The 9,508-nt window shown below is 41.1% G+C and overlaps 1 long non-coding RNA gene across 1 annotated transcript; it reads right to left on the bottom strand.

Annotated features, from left to right (window-relative positions):
* Positions 1–4,516: 4,516 nt before the first annotated feature.
* Positions 4,517–9,302, bottom strand: LOC147260826 (uncharacterized). Its single transcript, XR_015116003.1, has 4 exons — positions 9,020–9,302; positions 8,044–8,088; positions 7,836–7,886; positions 4,517–5,061 (listed from the first exon to the last, which is right to left on the bottom strand). It is a non-coding gene; the product is annotated as an uncharacterized LOC147260826 (long non-coding RNA).
* Positions 9,303–9,508: the final 206 nt, after the last annotated feature.

The following is a 9,508-nucleotide window of genomic DNA, read 5'->3' as shown; positions in this document are numbered from 1 at the left end:
TCAAGGAGACGAGTCATCACTATCTGACTGTCCACAAAAAGGGCTTGGGAGGACCAACTGTGGTCACAGTGAAGATGCCAGCGTCATCTGTGAAGGTACTGGTTTAAATACACATTTCAGATTTCACCAACCGTACAATGAGAGTAGAAGTACATTTTCTCACCATAACATTGACAGTTGTAAATAAACCCAGCCTGCAGCACCAGTCAGTAAAATGTGATACTTGGGTCTTCATAGGAGGGGAAGATATACAGGTTTGATTGACCAAGGATGGGACACCTTCCACAGTCGGTCCACCTCACCTGCAGCCCCCTTGACAAGCTTGATCCGATGATATTGGAGATCCTGTTTGACAACTAAATTCAAATGAACCAACAGATGGTTCTTGGTCCCAGTATTCCAGTCACTACCACTCAGCTACACAAATGGTGTAATTTGTGAAGGCTAGAAGAAATTTGGATTTTAAAAGTAGAAAAAGAACTCCCCCAACCAACAGTTGTCCTGAGGTAACAGCTTCAGTAGCGTTCCAAAGTCGCTCATGTACTGCTGACTTTTACTCCTGAAATTGACTTTGCAGATCAGGAAATATCTGCTTTGTGCCTCTGGAAGTGAACGTCAACCATCTCAAAGCTGCACCCAAGCTTTTAGGTCTCCTAACATAATTTAACCAACAGGGACAGAAAGAGCTGAAGTGGAGCATCAAAGCCTTGAGACCAACCAAAGGAATCCTAGTTTTGTTCTCATTCAGCTGCACGTGACTGTTGGTAGCATATGGGTAATATAAGAGGGTGTGTTTAAAACGCCCTTGTTGACGTGGAGGTGCCTGACACCTGCAAGTCCTCAGAATGGTGACTCAGGAGCAGTGATTAAATCTGGTCAGTGGAACAACAAGGTGTCTGTGGGGTTGAATGTCACTGTGAGGAGCGTCACTGGTGATGCAGAGTAGGAGCACCTTTATGATGGTAATTCAGTCCCCTCACAGGTTTGGAACGGATTCATCAGCACTGTGTATTTTCACATCTACAGAAATGCTAGGTGGTATTTCAGGACCAGGAACAGCATTTATAACCATGCTTTCTTTTCATTCTTCTATTTTTAGGGCCTTAGTGACTTGGTGTTGGACCGGCCTGATAAACTCCCTGCAGCGACCCTCCTGATCCAGTCTAGTGTTTCCAATATCAAATGTGGTTGGTTTTTGGTGTCATGACTGTCAAGGTACTTTGTGGGGTATCCTCAAGCTGGCTCTGTTAGGCTCACTTGTAATGGAACTCCTTCATCCTTTCCTGTTTTCACTGGGACAAATTTCTCTGTTCTGTTTTGGTGAAAGTTAAACAAATGGTGTAACTTGATCTCAAGGGTCGTGCTGTTGACATTAGTAGTTAATCAGAGGAGCCAACTAGGCAACATCTAATTTGGGTTCTTCAAATTGGGGGAAGTGTGACAGTCCTGTTCTGACTGCTGATTGTCAGTGAGTTCATTTTAAGAAATTCATCTGTAGTCATGTGGTTTGTTTCAAATTGTCAGCTTTCTTGTGTTGTTCTCTGTCCTGGTTAATTCCTGTTTTATTTTGAAATCACAGGTGTCTGTTTTCCCTCCTTTTTTCTGGGGACTGTACCATGAAACAGAGTCAGCATATCCAGGTCATTTTCTCACTGTGGTTTGGCAAATAACATCAGTCAGGGATCAGCGGTAAAACTCAGTACATCAAGCCAGCATCTCGTCTCCTGTTTGTGTGTGTGTGTGTGTGTGTGTGTGTGTGTGTGTGTGTGTGTGTGTGTGTGTGTGTGTGTGTGTGTGTTCACATGAAAGGGGCGGAGCCAGCACTAGGTGACCGTCCTTCAACATGGAAAGGTGGAGAGCGGTGTGTTTCACTCCAGAGGAACATATTATAATCCTTCAGGCAACATTTCTCCATGTACACATTTTCTGCAGCCAAAACAGGAAGGAGCTGATTAAAATGACCAACTGTGAGAATGATGAACCTGTAACTCTTAATTTCTCTCATTTAATTAATCAGGTGGATGGCATTTTCATTTCAGCGTCAGTGTCATTCTTTCAGCTGCAGCTGGGTTTGGATTCGTCAATGCGCCAGTCATGCAGAAACATGGCGGGAGACCCGGTCGGACTTGGATCCATCCCACTGGCTGTAGAGACATGTTCCACAAGCTGCCAAATAAAAATAGGGGAAAATTCAGTTTGTTCAGAGAGACGTCTGTGACTGAGCTCAGCTGTTCAGGACACGGAAACTCTGAAGATGTGGGTTGAAGGCAACTGGATTGTTTCAGCTTGCTTGAAGAGGTTGGGCCTCTCATCCAGCAGGCTTCTCCAGGTCTAAGTCACAGGTGAGAAGTTGAAGCTTTAAAGACTGTGAGGGCGTGACCCTCAGCATGTTCCCACAGTGTAGGAAGCAACCTGGGACTTTTCTGGCCTTTTCTTTTTTTAAAGCTTTTTGTTTTGATTTGTATTCTTATAGAAGACACATCAACAATATGCAACAGAAGGGAGACACCCATTTTAAAGAAGGAAAAACACTCAGTCACTTCTCCACCCATTCAGATGTTATACTGATGGATTTACACTTCCCATGATGGCTCAGTGAGCATCTCTTCTAGCCATCTATTAATCTATCCATCTATTTGTCCCAGTGCTGCTGATATTTATCAGTCCTTAGATTTAACCAGAAGGTCATCCTTTCCATAGTTTGGATACTGGTCACGATATCAATCCAGTCCCACTCTGTTGGAGGTGTGGCTTGCAACCATCTTGGAGTTCCAGTCTTCTTGCTGCTTGCTAATAATATTTAGAGAAGATCATATTTGTCTCGCCCCAGCATTTGAGGTGCAATGTTTCCCAGGTAAATTGTGGAAACAGAACTGTGAATTTCATGGTCAAATTTTGTTGTATTCCATGCATCATCTAAGCCAGTAGGGCTGAATAACTGAGCAGCTCCAGAATAAATGAAAATGGTCTGCTGGCTGCTCACCACAGCTCCTCCAACACAGCCCCTTGGCCTTCTCCCCTGTCTGCAAATGCTCCCATAGGTGGTCTTTCCTCACTAGGATCAGGGCCCTGCCGTGTTTGTACTGACAGTCAGTGTGTGGTTGTGTGCGTGCGTGTGTGTGTGTGTGTGTGTGTGTGTGTGGTCATGTGGGTTGGGAAGGCTGGGTTCTTAACATTTATTGTATTGCTTCATTGCTTTATATCGTATTTAATGTTGCCTGTTTTTCTTTCATTTCTGTGAAGCACTTTGTGTTGCAATTTCTGTATGAAAAGTGCTGTATAAATATAAATATAAGTAAAGTAAACATTTCAACTTAGGAGTTATGAAATATCTCACCAGAGTCCACCAACAAAAACCTCTCCAGAGACCAGAACTCCTGGAAGTTGACCGCACAGAGCAAATATTCCACCACCCTTCTTCTGTGACGACCATTCCAGATTCTTTCTCCCATTTGAATGGAACCTTATCTGTTGACCGTTTGTCATTCGATCCAATCCTGGAGTGCAGTTTAGTTTCTTACTGTCCTTATTTTTGCCCATGTCAAGAAATATGTCAGTCAGGCTGGCCTCACTTTCCATGAGTAGTTTGATCTGAAAATAAGACCCGGTTTGAAGATTTCTAAAACAAAAATCCTCTTGTTCCGAACACATATATGACAGACATTTTTGAAAATGATCAAATTCTCCGTTTGATGTAACTGACCAGTATGAGGTGATTCCCCTTCCTTAGCAATGATTGGACCTCCCGTCGGGCCGTGCAGGCTTGAAATCAGGCTCAAAGGCCATCCATCTCAGTAATTTGGACTGACTTTTGAGCAATGGAGACGACCGTTCCTTAAACCATACAAAGGCACAATGTAGACCATTGGTTCAGGCTTAGGGTTAGACAGATGCAAGAAAGATCAAATTGGCCCCAAAAAGTGTAGAAACATTTCTGTCCATTTAAAATGAGATTATTGTCAAAGAATCTGAAAATATGAAAACCTGACATTTTAAGATTATGAGGACGGGGCGGGAGGAGGTGTTTCCTAGCACCACAGTGGATTCTGAGGACCCCCATTATTTATTGGGACATTTTCCATACACACACACAATCAGGCCAAAACCCTTAATTATGAGGACCACACTGGTTTAAGTGGTCAATACTAACACACACACACACACACACACACACACACACACACACACACACACACACACACACACACACACAATCAGGCCAAAACTCTTACCTATGAGGACAGCACACTGCTCAAACTGTACACTACACACATACATTAGTGTTGTTTGGCAATGCATCAGTGAAAAAGTACCCCACTGGCCCATTACCTGGTATTATCAGAGAGTAATATTACTAAACTGTAAGACTAGTACTCTCTCCACAATACTCTGCTATCTAAATGCAATAAACACTGAAAATTTATTTTATACATCAAATTTGCACTGAATGCTATTTTTAACTAAATTTTGTTCCTTTTATGTACCCTCATATCCTGAAATGACAATAAATGGTGTTTGAATCAGTTAATAAGTAATGAATAATGTATTAATGTGTTTTCACATCTTTCAATTCAAATCAACTGTTGATTTACGATTTAAATCGACATCAAAAATCTGAAGTGCAGAGTAATGTATCCCACCATAAAGTGCACAGCAACACTTGAGTAAGGGAATGACTTCATCACAAGTACTGTCCTGAGAGAACTGCAAAATATTGATTTCAAATTTAAACAACAGAAATTGAGCGGAACAGGAAGTCCACTGCACAAGAATCAAGGGGTAAAAACAACCCTCAACCACAGACCCAACACATTCACTGTAACAGCAAAGAGGTCTCTATCAGACCATATTTCTTCAAACATCAGGCCCCTGGTCCTCACAAAATCTCTGATGTTTTGAATGGTCCTGCTCATCAGAACAGGGTGCTCAGGAAGCCTGCACTGCCACACTCCAACTTTGTGTCAAGGTGTCCCTTTGAAATGGGAGTTTTGAAGTGTTTCATGACAGCACTCATTTCATCCTTGGTCCAGGGCCTTTCCACACATCTTCTTGATTTGAACTCTGTCAATCAAAAAAAAATCTCAATTAAGATAGTGAGGACAGTAGCTGTTATAAATTCAGTTTAATATTTTTTAAATGACCTTTGAGCTGCTGAAATTAAGGTTCATTATGTTCTACACCAGGCTTGTCCAAAGTCCCGGCCAGGGGCCAATCATGGCATGAGGTCAGCTTCTATACGGCTATATAGTTTTGGCCCACCACCACTGTCAAACAGAACTAAGAACGCATGCAGACCCAGAACACAGTTTCTCTTTCCACTTCATGGTGACAGCAGCACTCTGGAACTTCCCCTGACTGTGTGCCCCATACAGGCCACTTTGTTCCATGGCAACTCTTGATGAAAAGAGGACGACTGATTTTGAGGGCTGATGCTTCCAGGGAAGGTGGAAATTACAATATCTGTTCACGTCAATTGCTTAACACAGCAAATATTTTGCCTTTCATGGTTAAAGTACAAGTACATCAGCTCTTGGACATTTGCACATTTTAAAATCTGGCCCTCTTTGAAAAAAGCTTGGACACCCTTATGATATACAAAGGTCACATACAGTAGTATTTCTCTTAGTGATGTACACATGAGATGATGACACCATGTACTACATTGAACTGTGCTTGTAGTATTCTGTCAATATTTATCTATTCACTTCCATGTGCTGATGTACTGATACCACACTCTGGGTCACACACAGTAGTATTTCTCTTAGTGATGTGCACATGAGATGATGACACCATGTACTACATTGAACTGTGCTTGTAGTATTCTGTCAATATTTATCTATTCACTTCCATGTGCTGATGTACTGATACCACACTCTGGGTCACACACAGTAGTATTTCTCTTAGTGATGTACACATGAGATGATGACACCATGTACTACATTGAACTGTGCTTGTAGTATTCTGTCAATATTTATCTATTCACTTCCATGTGCTGATGTACTGATACCACACTCTGGGTCACACACAGTAGTATTTCTCTTAGTGATGTACACGAGATGATGACACCATGTACTACATTGAACTGTGCTTGTAGTATTCTGTCAATATTTATCTATTCACTTCCATGTGCTGATGTACTGATACCACACTCTGGGTCACACACAGTAGTATTTCTCTTAGTGATGTACACATGAGATGATGACACCATGTACTACATTGAACTGTGCTTGTAGTATTCTGTCAATATTTATCTATTCACTTCCATGTGCTGATGTACTGATACCACACTCTGGGTCACACACAGTAGTATTTCTCTTAGTGATGTACACATGAGATGATGACACCATGTACTACATTGAACTGTGCTTGTAGTATTCTGTCAATATTTATCTATTCACTTCCATGTGCTGATGTACTGATACCACACTCTGGGTCACACACAGTAGTATTTCTCTTAGTGATGTACACATGAGATGATGACACCATGTACTACATTGAACTGTGCTTGTAGTATTCTGTCAATATTTATCTATTCACTTCCATGTGCTGATGTACTGATACCACACTCTGGGTCACACACAGTAGTATTTCTCTTAGTGATGTACACATGAGATGATGACACCATGTACTACATTGAACTGTGCTTGTAGTATTCTGTCAATATTTATCTATTCACTTCCATGTGCTGATGTACTGATACCACACTCTGGGTCACACACAGTAGTATTTCTCTTAGTGATGTACACATGAGATGATGACACCATGTACTACATTGAACTGTGCTTGTAGTATTCTGTCAATATTTATCTATTCACTTCCATGTGCTGATGTACTGATACCACACTCTGGGTCACACACAGCAGTATTTCTCTTAGTGATGTACACATGAGATGATGACACCATGTACTACATTGAACTGTGCTTGTAGTATTCTGTCAATATTTATCTATTCACTTCCATGTGCTGATGTACTGATACCACACTCTGGGTCACACACAGTAGTATTTCTCTTAGTGATGTACACGAGATGATGACACCATGTACTACATTGAACTGTGCTTGTAGTATTCTGTCAATATTTATCTATTCACTTCCATGTGCTGATGTACTGATACCACACTCTGGGTCACACACAGTAGTATTTCTCTTAGTGATGTACACATGAGATGATGACACCATGTACTACATTGAACTGTGCTTGTAGTATTCTGTCAATATTTATCTATTCACTTCCATGTGCTGATGTACTGATACCACACTCTGGGTCACACACAGTAGTATTTCTCTTAGTGATGTACACATGAGATGATGACACCATGTACTACATTGAACTGTGCTTGTAGTATTCTGTCAATATTTATCTATTCACTTCCATGTGCTGATGTACTGATACCACACTCTGGGTCACACACAGTTTTGTTTGCCCTGGAGAAGCAAGAAATTATTTTGTTGAATAGCTAGTACAATATCCTATCCATCTATGGAGAAGTTCACTTTCTACACCAAACAATACTACTTACTGAATAGCAGCCTGAACTTCTGGGTTGAACCTTCATTTTTTTTCTCGGTGGGGTAAGTTGGTCAGAGATCTTACTGGCTTAAGTTATTTTTCACTTTCCCTTACCAGGGGTCTGCAGCCTTTTTAATGTGAAGTGCCACTCCTCAGTCAGGGTGCCATGACAAACTTTGTGTAAATATTAACTTTCATAATGACACCGTATCAAAATGTAAATCTCCAAGGAACTATACGTTTTTTTGGACAAAATCTGGCAATGTGATTTCTGGAAACCCCTCTGAACCATTACTGCCATTTTAGACAAAAACAAAAACCTTACCTTTGCAACTCTTGGCCTCACCCTGGGTCAATTGCATACTTTTTCTTTTCCCTACAATAAATCAATAAATAACAAGAAGATTGAAGAAGTTCTGAAGTTTTCACGGCTTTGAAATTTGTCTGCGTTCTTCCCTCTGTCAGACACCATTTAGCACAGTAGTACTGCCTGCTATATAGCAAGGACAAATTATGAATTTCCCATACGTTACCAAAGGAGCTGGAGGGCTCTTCAGGTATTGTCATTTCTTGATTTTCTGGTGAAAAGAATACAAAAAAGGCTTTCAGCATCTATCCAAGTTCAGTGATCAATGAACTACATTGGTAGTGGCAGTGATTAGGAGTGCCTGGTCTAACTTTTATGAATATGTTCTTGTTTCCTGTATGTGTACATAGATATACCACATGACTCCTCTTGAATGTGGAACCAAACCATGGACTTAACCCTCATGGCCACATTTAGCTCACTGTTAGGGCTATTTATCGTGACGACCATGTACCTTGCCGACTTTGTGCGAGTAGACTTTAAATCAAGTCTAAAGTCACAGTCAGTCAAAGACAAAATGACACATGAAGGCTGGGTGGAGCAGCACACAGCCTCCCTGCTGAGGAGAGGAAATATCCAGGCTGATCAACAGCCTCCATCAGGCTTGATCGTGTCGAGCAGTAGTCAAGGGGCCTTCTTTGATTTCCTTTTTTGACTCTAGTTTGTTGCTGAATGTGTTTACACATTGGTGTACACTTTGGTTTCACTCCTTCACATTAATATAAGCTTAAATATCCAACAGTAACTGCTGCTGCTCTTTGAAAACATTTAAGATAAAACATTAAATTAAAGTCAACATTAAAATGACTATTATCATGAAATGATTTGAAAGAGTTTTCTTTGAAAGCAATGATATTTGTTTGTAGTGCATTTCTGTTTCTGCTCTCAACCTGATATTTCCTAATAAAAAATCAGAAAGAGGAAAAAAGACCATTTTAATAATGTTGAACTAGGAGTCAAAGGGTCTGACATCTGCAGTGCTGAACTATATAATACGTGCCAATACTGTTCCTAATAATTAGTAGTACTCCTGGTGCTAGCAAACATGCTCACGTCTGTGGGTAAGTAGCTGTGGCCAGCTGAAAAGTTGCAAATCAGTAACAAACATTGCTGTTTACTAAGTTAAACAATAATAGTCTGACCTGGTTTCTGATCCATCAAAGTGAGGAAAAATATGAAGTCCAATGTACGGTATTCTTGTGGTCCCGTCTGCAGACTCTGCGAGTGCCGAGTAATGCCGATGCGGAGAAGTGCGGGCTGAGACAATGGCGCCTTTAGAATTCAAAAACCTGGACATAGTAGGCGGGGCCTTGCTGTATTACTCCAATAGAAATTCTTCTGAAAAATTGCTCTCACTCTATTGGTCACAGGAGATATTTATGACTCCAAATGAGTAGATACGACTACTGAAGAGGAAAATAATAACTCTAAAATAATTACTCTGGGAAAATTACTCCCCAGTTTTTCCTCTGGTCCAGGAGAGACCTGGTCTCTACTACCAGTTCTAGTCAACACGTGGCAGCAGCGTTCTGGACCAGCTGGAGAGTCTTTAGGGACTTATTAGTCCAGCCTGGTAGGAGGGAGGTGCAGTAATCCAGCCTGGAAGTGACAAAAGCAGGGACTAGTTTTTC

Source organism: Aulostomus chinensis, chromosome 5, assembly GCF_037954235.1.
Source record: "Aulostomus chinensis isolate RoL2024-O1b breed Wild chromosome 5, RoL_Achi_v1.0, whole genome shotgun sequence".
Classification (NCBI taxonomy): Eukaryota; Metazoa; Chordata; class Actinopteri; order Syngnathiformes; family Aulostomidae; genus Aulostomus; species Aulostomus chinensis.
This window is presented reverse-complemented; position numbering and strand designations above follow the sequence as displayed.